Genomic DNA, 10,110 nt, shown 5'->3' with positions numbered 1-10,110 from the left:
CTGATAGGCAAGAGGTGGAGTACTGCACATAATCCAGAATTAATGTAGCTGTAGCTATAGGAGATAACTGACTAAAAAGAACTCTGGCTTTGAGAAGAGGAAAGCATCACTGTCAAAGTGCAGCCCAGAAGGAAAGTAGCCCAGTAAGTAAAATCAGTAATCTTTACCTCCTCAAAAATGTATGGAAATTCAACTTAAGGGCTTAAAATGAGCAAAACAATTTTTAAAAAGAACTGTGTTGGAAGATATGCCCTATTTTATTTCAAGATTGTCTATAAAGTTAACATAAGTCAATACAGCACGGTTATCAGTAAAAGGGAATACATATAGATAGATCAGTGGAACAAAATGAAATGTCTAGGAAAAAGCTTGCATATATATGGTCAATTGATTGTTTTTATTTTGGTATCATTAATATACAATTACAAAAGCAACATTGTGGTTACTAGATTCCCCCCATTCTCAAGTCCCCACCACATACCCCATTACAGTCACTGTCCATCAGCATAGTAAGATGGTATAGAGTCACTACTTGTCTTCTCTGTGCTATACTGCCTGCCTCATGCCCCCTATATTTTGTGTGCTAATCATAACGTCCTTTATCCCCTTATTCCTCCCTTCCCCCCTACCCTCCCCAGTCCCTTTCCCATTCTTGGGTTCTGTGAGTCTGCTCCTGTTTTGTTCCTTCAGTTTTGCTTTGTTCTTATACTCCACAGATGAGTGAAATCATTTGGTACTTGTCTTTCTCTGCCTGGCTTATTTCACTGAGCATAATACCCTCTGCTCCATCCATGTTGTGGCAAATGGTATGATTTGTTTTCTTCTTATGGCTGAACAATATTCCATTGTGTATATGTACCACATCTTTATCCAGTCATCCACTGATGGACACTTAGGTTGCTTCCGTTTCTTGGCTATTATAAATAGTGTTGCGATAAACATAGGGGTGCATATGTCTTTTTGAAACTGGGCTCCTCCATTCTTAAGGTAAATTCCTAGGAGTGGAATTCCTGGGTCAAATAGTATTTCTATTTTTAGTTTTCTGAGGAACCTCCATACTGCTTTCCACAACTGTTGAACTAATTTACATTCCCAACAGCAGTAAAGGAGGATTCCCCTTTCTCCACATCCTCACCAACATTTGTTGCTGTTTGTCTTTTGGATGTTTGCCATCCTAACTGTGAGGTGAATTTCATTGTGGTTTTAATTTACATTTCTCTGATGATTAGCGATGTGGAGCATCTTTTCATGTGCCTGTTGGCCATCTGAATTTCTTCTTTGGAGAAGTGTCTGTTCAGATCCTCTTCCCATTTTTTAATTGGATTATTTGCTTTTTGTTTGTTGAGGTATGTGGTCAATTGATTTTTCACAAAGCAACTAAGACAATATGTGGGGAAATTATAACCTTTTTAACATTTGATCTTGCAATTAAATCTATATATCTGTCTACACCATCCATCCATCTATCTAGCAAGTGGGAAAGATAGACAAAGAAAGACTAATTTCTCTCACCACACATAATAATAAAATATTTGAGATGGATCATAGACAGAAACATAAAAATTCAAATGACAAACTTCTAAAAAGAAACATTAAATGAAAATCTTTGTTTCTTGCTGATAGGCAAATCTCTTCAAGCATCAAAAACAATGATCATAAAAAAAGTTAAACTTCATCAAAACCAAAAACTTCTGCTCATCAAAAGTCATCATTAAGAAAACAAATAGGCATGCCCAAGACTGGGAGAAAATATTTGCAAAGCATATGACTGAGGAAGAATTTCTACAGGAATATATACAGAACCCCTGCAACTCAGTAATAAAAATACTACCAACCCAGTTCAAAGCAGGCAAAAGATTTGAATAGATTTTCCTCAAAGGAAGATAAATGAAAGACCAATAAGCACATGAAAAAATGCTGAATATCATTAGTCATCCAGAAAATGCAAATAAAATCACAATAAGATCCCATTATATCCTTACCAGATTGGCTAAAAATAAAAGTAACTTGTACTCAGAGACACTTGCTGGGAGTCTAAACTGTAAAACTACTTTGGAAATGTCTCTAGCAACTTCTTATGAAACTAAATATATGTCTATTCTATGACCTAGAACTTCCACTCATAGATACTCATCCAAAATAAATGAAAGTATATATCAACAAAAATATTGTACAAAAATGTTTATTGTAGCTTTGTTTGTAATAGCAAAAATTGGAAACAGTCCAGTATTCATCAACGAGAGGATGAGTAATAGTCTGTGCTCACACAGAGGGACTACCACTCAGCAATGAAAAGAACAAGCAGCTGATTCAAGCACCCACATGGATTAAACCCTTCTTAAAAATATTTTGTGCAAAGGAAGCTTTATTCAAAGTGTACATATCATGTGATTAATTTATATGTATTTTTAGAAAAAACAAAACAAACAAATATTTGGTGAAAACAAGCAGCCTGACAGTAAGTAGCCTGTGTAGATGCTGACTGTGGAGACTGACTGGGAAGGGACATGAGAGAACTTTCTGGAGTTATGTTAATTTTCTACATCTTGATAGGGCCTTGGTTTATCCAAGTGTATGAATTTTCAAAACTCACAGAAAGGTATACTTAAGAGTTGGGCAATTCATGGCAAAAAAGTTTTACCTAAAAGAAAGGAACTTAAACATATAATAAACTCTTTTGAATGATATGCATAGTGAAGTGTGTAGGGGTGATGGGTACTGATATCTGCAGCTAACTTTGAATTATGTCAGAACACAAAACAATTTGATAGATAAATAGAAGGACAGGTTAATGGGTAGATATATATGTAATGCATCAAAGTAAAAAATGTTACTTGTAGAATATCAGTTGTAGATCTATGGGTGATTCGCTGTACAATTCTTTCAACTTTTCTGCATGTTTGATAATTCTTAAAATTAAAATTTAGGGAAAGTTACAGGGGATGGTTGGAATATGCTAAATGCATTCTTCCCTTGAATTCCAACCCACTTCCAACTCCACATTATAATGATAGATCAGAATTGGAATTATAAGGAAAGCAACCTCCTTAAGAGTATTTAATAATCACCTTAGTTAAATATGCAGTGACTTTCACATTTCATGGTTCATCTTGCCAGTGTACTATTTTTAACATAGAAATAGATAATGGTAAAGTGGCTTAGTTGTATTTAAGCTGACTATGTGTGCAGACTCTGAAAGTAAGCCAAATCTGTCTGTTTTATTTAGAGTTAAAGCTTTAGGCATAAACTTCTCAGATTTACCATATTAATTGTTCACAATTAGCAGTATTTGAGACAGAGCAACCCTTCAAGTATAGAGGTAATTGTGCCAAGATCTTCACCTCTTTTAGTTTTATATCTCTTCCTGCCTGTTGGACGTGACTGTTTTGAGGCCTGCAGTGTTTAAAATCCACATTTAATCTATCTAAAGTCTAGTAGCACTTGATATAATAGCACAGAATACCTGGTTTCCTTACTAGAAAAAAAAAGTTTTCAATAAAAATGTTTTATGCGATACCGCATGTGTTTTAACATTCAGATTCAGTTTGCTGAGATCTGGTTTCCTAGCCTACTGCTACATTCAGTTGGTCTGTTTGCAGTGGCAATAGACCATTTCTCAGCTATTGCTTTCTAGGAATTTATTTTTTCCTCCCAAAAAGTGGGCTTTGAAATGGAGCACATAATTTTACTGAAAAGATCATATTTGAGAGGTTATTGTGTTAAATGCTTTCCTCCTCTCACACCATCTTTATTAAACCCACTGTTCCCTTGGGAAATGGGGCAAGGGAAGTCAAAGTGGGGCAGAAACAGAGCAAGACAAAAACAGTCCAGGAAACAGAATATTGTCATCACTTACATAATTCACAGCATTTTCTGGAACATTGTCAGGTGCCCTATCCCTCTGTTTTCCCGGTGGTTAGTTGTTATCGGAGCCTAAAAAAATCTTGTGGCTGCAGATCAAAAGTTAAAAATGCCATTAATTATTGATAGGCCTGGATTCTGACAAGAGCATCCTTTGGGTCAGAGATGAGTTAAGAAGCACTTAACAAATAAGCAGCCTAGCAGATTCTTTTTGCAGCTTTTGATGGAACTGAAGAAATTAAGAGAGGGTACTTCACTTCCTGTGTATAAGGTACTTTTATTTAAAAAATGGTTACTATGTTATGTAAAGCACTGTTTCATGACCAAATATTTAAGATAAAAAAATTGAAAAACAAAACATGACCACATAAGAGGTGGTCATTTGAGCCACATGTGACATTCATGTAATTTTTTTAAAAGTATTTTTGTTCATCTTAACTTATATTTCTTTTGGCCATTGTATTGAGTGAAATCATTTTTATTCTTCTCAACTGTGTTTCTTTTTGGCCATTATAGACAAATGTGAATTTCTCCTAAGTAGGTCACAAATTAGTTATGATGCTTCTTGTTTCTATTTTAAAGGCAGCACAGAAAGAGACCAGCCACATCACTGAGGGAGAGGCTTCTGGGTACCAGTTAGAGCTGCTGTAAGAATCTAGGCATGATGAGTTCCTGCTTTATTCTTTACCCCCCACTTGAAAAGTTCTTTGCCCCCAGCTCTGCCTCAGGCCAAAGCCATAAGGCCATAGCCTAAAGCTGTTGACGAATCCTTGTAGACCTCTGTGGTCAGAGTTTCTCAGGCAAAATCAACACAGAACAAATGCTTTTCACTTGATGTCTGCCTCTTGAAAGCTTAGGGCAAAGATATCTCTGCAAAAATAGAAAAAAATAAATTTGAGATTATGCTTATATGATCATTTTCCATTTCTTCCCAATTGTGTATGCAGCATACACTAAATATTATATTGCCTAGCAGGAAGTCAAATGCAAGTGCCCAATGTGTCTCAAATAAAATAAGAGATGTGTTCATTTAAAGATTGTGAGTGATAATTCAACATGAAAATCTGAGGGCAAAGAAACGATCTTGGGAGCCTGTGGGCCATCCTGGATAACTGGCACACAGGCGGGCAGCAACCTGGCCTGCCTTCATTACCAGTGGGATGTACATTGCCTTTTTCTCCTGTCTCTATTCATTTTTCAACAGCCTGCCACATGCAATATGCCAAATCTCATATAATAAATGCCCTGTACACACACACACACTCTTTCTCTCTCTCTCTCTCTCTCTCTCTCTCTCTGAAACTAAAGAACCTTCAGCATATCCCAGCATAGGCAGCAAAAACAGCCATCTGCACTGAAGCTTGGGATTTATTCGATTACACTTGCCCAAGTTATTTGTTTGGCTTTGCAATGTAAAGAGTTCTGTTTTATTGTTGGAACTTTTCATGCTGTCAACTTGTTTCCAAAACTCTTCCTCCAGATGCATTTGGCATTTACGAGAGTGAACAAGCATCAGCAGTGGAACAAAACTGTGCATGAGCATTAAAACCTTTACCCAAGTCACTTGCCAGAATCAGACTAAGATTCCTGGTATGTAATGAAGAGGTTAAAAAATGTTTGCAGGTTTAATGCCTGTGGCGCACTGATCATCTTTCAAGGTTTTGAGGATTAAAGTATATGAGATTCTTTCAAGCAAGTTTGAACAAAGGTGTAGGGAAGGGTGAATGGCAGGTAGCTGATCTACAAAATGTCGTCCAGTTTCAAGCTTCTGAACATGATGTTATCAACAGTGAACTCAGATTTCGTATTTGATCCAGAGGATTCTCACTTTGCTATAATCAAGCTAGGTAGTGCAGTCAACTCTTCATTTTTATTTAAAATAAAGCTTTTTAGTACTATGTATGTTTTCTACTAAAATATGTAATTGCTTTCTTATAATATTCTTTGTGAATGTAGCTGTTGTCCCCAAATGATCATTAATATTCATGCCAAAAAAGGTAAAATAATAATCATTGAGGCCCTCTGTCCCAAAGCCTCTGTTCTTATCTATAGCCATAACACTGATAGACCTTAGATCAAAATGGAAAGAGTTCATGTTCTATCTCAGAATATAGTATATCACAATAAGTCTATCACATGCACTCTCAAGTTTAATGTACAAAGCATATAAAAATCAACAGGTTTTGGAATTTTCATGACCAGGGATGAATGCAGCATTTTGGGTGCAAGCCTTGTCACCTGTTATAAATATTTCATACACACATGGGTATGTATATATACATGAGTTTCTATATCCACCTCTACCCCTGTATCTAATATAGAAAATCGATCACCTTAGTGATAACTGGCATATTTTATCCTTGCTCTAGCTTTTAGTAATTAGGAGTACTCTAGTTTTTCCTCCCAGATATCTATGTTTGACCATTTTAAACATCCTTTAATTTGTTCATTAGAAACATTGTACTGTACAAAAGAATCAAGCAAAAGACTACTCATAGTTTCTCCAAGAAAATTTAAAAATTGAAAAAATATTTTTTCTTTTTTTCTTCCTCCCTCCCTCCCTCCCTTCTTTCCTTCCTTTCTTCCAAATGTCAGTGGTTGGCTAGGATTTGAAAATAAACAATCTTTCCACTGTTTCTAAGAAAAAATGCAAATGGAAATTTGAAAGATATCACATAAAGTATATCCAAGTAAAATCACGTAAGAGACATACGAACATAAAAATTAATGCTCCTAACTGTAAAATCAGGCAAAAATGCCATGTCGATAGGTATAATTGTATAGCCAACTGCCTGAGATTAACCCTTTGGGTGTTTTTCCTTCCTGAATTATTCCATGTCTCAGATTCAGATAGGAAAGGGACACTGTATCTTTCATTTGTAAGTTGCACCCATAGGTCGCCTATGGGTGCAACTTACAAATGAAAGTTATGACCTATGGGTGATACTCTATAAATGATCTTAATATCTTCTTGTTTCCTCAAATGCTAGTCAGAGGACAACTTTCTTTGCTGAGAGCACTGGCAGGTTTTTTCTGGAAGCAGCCTGAGAGGTTGGTCATTTCTGGTGCTTCGTTAGAAAGCTCTCTGTAGGCTCAGATAGAAGCTTTTCCTTTTCAACATAATAGAAATCCAGGAGTCTCTTTTTATTTGAGGGAAAGAGATGGGGAAACAACAACAAGGACAAGTCATAGTTCAGAATGGCATCTCTAGATGACTCTGTTTCCTGTTTACCCTTTTCCAATATGAGTTTGAAACAGGATTGGTTATGCCTTGTCTTGCAAGAGTTCATTAAGTCTTTGGTATCAATAGGTGGTTGGGGCCGAACAGCCAAAACTATTCCAGCCTTGAATTTGATGTCCTGGCAAACTACTACAAATACTCAGAGTCAAGACCTAGATGTGATGGAGAATGAGACACACACTATCTCCATCTATGAATGCATTGCTTTGCATCTGTTCAGCTTTGCTTGTTATGAGTAAAACAATGACCACTGCAAATTTATATGCTTTCTGAAAATACTGCTTTGTGGAGTATAAAATGTGATTTCTTTGTGTCATAACACTGCTGCCAAACAGATGCATAGTTTGCATGTATCAGTATAACATTTTAAACCCCAAAAAACAGTGAATTAACTGTATTTTAGATAAGACTTAAATCAAGGAAACTGAAGCTGGGGAAGTGACTCTTTAGAATATGAAAAGACTTTTTATTGTTAATTGGTTTGCTGGTTAATGTATACTTGAGCATCACTGTGCAAGGCCTGACATGTATTCTCTCATTCAAAAACAATTACTAGATGCCTACTGTGGACTAGGCTCTGTACTAGATGTTGGGGTTATTTCTAATGAATACACACAGTAAGAGAAATGTGGTAATACGAAGAAAATTTCAGGGAAAAACAAAAACAAACTAAAAAAGATTAGGAAATTGACCATTCACTATACTAATAAATATTAACATACTTGAAATTATTGGACAAATGGAGAAAGTTAAGGATTGGTTTTATAAATTTTTCCAAGTAGTCAAAGTACATTTATTGAAGGCACTTCATTTTTATACAGAATGGTGCAAGGCTAAGGGGCTCAAATTGGTTGCAAATAAGAATTGGGCTTAAAACGAATTTCTTGACCTTAAAGCTAACACAGAGTTTTAAGGAAGGAAGGAATTCTCCCTCCTTTGTTGAAGAAGTGAACATTGGACTACCTTCCTACTCTGTCTTCAGTGATTAATTTGCAGTAGACAGATTGGACCAGATGGCCCCTCTTGGTCCTTGCTCGCTTCTCTTTGATACACATGTTGGAAAACAGTCTTTGCCAAAAAAGTAACTTGCCATTGTTTGGTTCTTTATGACCTTTCCTTTCTACCTGGTCCAGAGTGAACTGAGGCTTCGTCAGAGGGAAGGAGTTGAAGATGACAGAATCTCATCAAGGGTACACAACAGTCTGCTGCCAGTGAGGGCGCGAATCATCACACCACCCTCCTTTTGAGCTATTAGCCACAACTCACTGAAAGATTATGAATATCCTATTAGGGCTAGTTCTTGTCTATTGCAGCATTGCTCTTTGCAATGACATAATTAAGTCCTTGTCACCATTTTCTGTATAAACTCTTACTTTCTGGAATTCATCACTTAAAGCTAAAAATTCCCTAAAGGCTGAAACTTGGAAACTATAATCTGATCTTTTTACCTGTTGGTTTTTTTTTTTTCTTCTGAAAAAGAGTAAGTCTGGCTGAGCTTAAAGAGAGCCTGTCCCGACCCGCGGGATTAACGTGGAGTGTAGCCGGAGACGCCTGCAGAAATGAACAAGCAAGGGACACAAAGAACGACCAGCAAGACAGGGTGTCTGATCAAGCTGGCAAAGTTTATTGTTTACAGGCTCAATTTATACAAGTAGCAAGTAAGGGGTGGGTCAGGAGATAATTGGACCTTAGGTGGTGCTGGCGGGGAGGTGTTTTCACACATCCTCAAGGTCTCCCTATTTTCAGAGCGAGGAGTCTTGGCTCATCTTCAAGGACAAGATATGTTTTTGTGAGCAGATAACTTCCAAGGACTGCACCGGTTGCTCTCAAGCTTGTGCTTTCCCATGCTGCGTTCAGACGTGGGGGAAGGGACATAGCCCCGGCTCCCAACAAGAGCCTAATATGGGAAGTAGTAGATTGAGGATTTTCTCAGTAGTTTCAATTCAGTTTAAATTAACAAACGTCCAGCTCAAGGACTCTGAGCCTTTAAACCTCAGATATATATCTTAAAGGACTATTTAGAAATAAAATGAGGTCTTGGAAGTTATGAATGTCTCATCTTTACCATAATCTTTTACCAAGTATGCAGAAAAGAATGACTATGGATTAAATGGTTTGAAGTCCTTTCCTGAAATTAATGAGTTTTGTAACTAATTTCTTATCCATTTCAGAGCTTCCATATCTATATAGCTTTATGCCACACAGCTAAAAGTCTGGTTCAAAGAGCTTCTATAATGATGACAAGCAAACCTAAAAAGTAACAAAATAGCAAAGGAGAATCAATTTATGCTTATTTTGTTCAGTTTTGATGGAAGGAAACTGGGGATACCAAATTCATTGAATACTGCCTTTCTAAAGCAAAGAAAAAGCTAATTAAAAATACTACTTTCGTCCTGTTGATTGTTGGGTCCAGAAAGCAAAATTGGAATCGATTGAATTCCAGTTGGTTTAAAATAAATGATTTGATGAATCTCTCAAAAAATTAATTTTTTCTTAGACACACAAGACTAGGTATAAGAAAAGTGAATAAAATTCACAAGAGTATGAGAACCTGAAAGGATAAGTATTAATTCTTGTCTCTTGCATTTGTGTCTGGATATAGCTGACCTCCAGACCTAAAAATAATCCCACAAATATTAGAGTTCTTATCCTTTTCCTCTTTCCTCCCAGGTAGATATCTCTAGCATTAAATATGAATTTTCTCACTTCTGAAGCTTTCAATTCTTTATTTTTTACATAAAACCTGACATTATTTAAAAGCAGATTTGATTTTTTTTGTAAAAAAGACCCAATACATATTTTTTTATGCCAGAAGGGAGATGTTTTATGTTTCTTTTATGTTCTCTTCACTCCACATGAATAGGCCTACCAGTTTTATTTTTTATTCTCAGACCAACACAATTTCATGTTAAGTTGGACAAATTTATTCAACTCCAGTTCAAGCACTGATTTAAAAAAAATAAATAAAGCAAGGTCAGTCTAGCTTTGGTTTTTTTTTTATATTTTCT

Source organism: Manis javanica, chromosome 8 (assembly GCF_040802235.1).
Source record: "Manis javanica isolate MJ-LG chromosome 8, MJ_LKY, whole genome shotgun sequence".
NCBI lineage: Eukaryota > Metazoa > Chordata > Mammalia > Pholidota > Manidae > Manis > Manis javanica.
This window is presented reverse-complemented; position numbering follows the sequence as displayed.